Source organism: Mastomys coucha, unplaced genomic scaffold (assembly GCF_008632895.1).
Source record: "Mastomys coucha isolate ucsf_1 unplaced genomic scaffold, UCSF_Mcou_1 pScaffold22, whole genome shotgun sequence".
NCBI classification, from domain to species: Eukaryota; Metazoa; Chordata; class Mammalia; order Rodentia; family Muridae; genus Mastomys; species Mastomys coucha.
In genome coordinates, this window is record NW_022196905.1 from 31,820,228 (window position 1) to 31,821,406 (window position 1,179).

The window sequence follows — 1,179 nt, forward strand, 5'->3', positions numbered from 1 at the left end:
AGTTTCTTACAAAAGAGCATTACATTCTGCACACTGCTCTGAACAAATGCCAGGGACATGTGGACTATTACTTTCCTCCCTGTCCCACCCCCAATGTTACAGTGACCACAAAGCAAGGTGTTCACAATAATTACATTGGGGGAGTTTTTTTAAAAAACACCAACAATGAACAAAAAATAAAAGTCACTCACTCTGCTGATGTTTCAAAATTTCAATGTTAGTTTTTGTATGCCCTCCCCCCAACCCTGTTTGTAAGGAACTAAAACATTACATCTGGTGATCAGCAAAGATTTCACTACACCTCAAATGCAGAACACCTATGAAGCAGAGGAATGTTGGCTTTTTAAACAGAAGCAGATAAAAAAAAAAGATGCAGGACTCCTTCAGTTCTTCACTAATCTTAGAAAAACTTTCCAGAACACTGCTTCACATGATAAAAAAGAAAAAAGTAACTTGCATTAGAATCCTTCAACATCTGCATACTGCTTCCCACTGTTCTGCAGCGAATACTATGCGTTCTGTATCTGGTCCTGTGTTCCTGTAATGATAATGACCCGATCTTCAGATCCTTCTAAAGGGTCATCAATTTTGATTGATGCTCCAGACTCATGACGAATTTGTTTAATCTGCTGACCACCTTTGCCAATAATAGATCCAGCCAGATTTTTGGGAATAATTACTTGTGTAGTGATAATAGGTCCGCCAAGATCACCATATGAGCCACGACCCCCTGCATAAGAATAATCATATCCAGAACCACCCTGTGGTTCAAAAGCCATTTGCCATTCTGATGGGCTCCATGTGTCAATTACAGAGTCCCAAGTTTCATCAGCACTGAACCCAACTGTGCCATCATAGCAATCTCCAGGCCTTCCTCTTGTGTCATAAGCCATTAGATCTCCCCCTCTGGGTGGTGGTGGAGGAGGAAGAGGAAGATTCCGGGCTCTGCTGCCACCCCGGCCACCTCGACCAGGAGGTGGTGGAGGAGGTCCTCGAAGAGGGCTCATATCATCATAATCTCTTCTGGAAGGAGGCATGGGACGCCCACCCTGACCAGGAGGCATTCTGTCAAAACCATCTCTTCCCCTCATGGGGAATCCCACAGGCCGTTCTCGGCAGTCATCAAACATCATTGTAAAACCACCATAATCATAGGTTTCATCATAAAAGTTGGGATCA

The 1,179-nt window shown here is 43.6% G+C and overlaps 1 pseudogene across 1 annotated transcript; it reads right to left on the bottom strand.

Moving 5' to 3' along the window:
• Positions 1 to 458: 458 nt before the first annotated feature.
• On the bottom strand, positions 459 to 1,175 carry LOC116104516 (annotated as a pseudogene). Its single transcript, XR_004123937.1, has one exon. The product of XR_004123937.1 is annotated as a heterogeneous nuclear ribonucleoprotein K pseudogene (transcript).
• Positions 1,176 to 1,179: the final 4 nt, after the last annotated feature.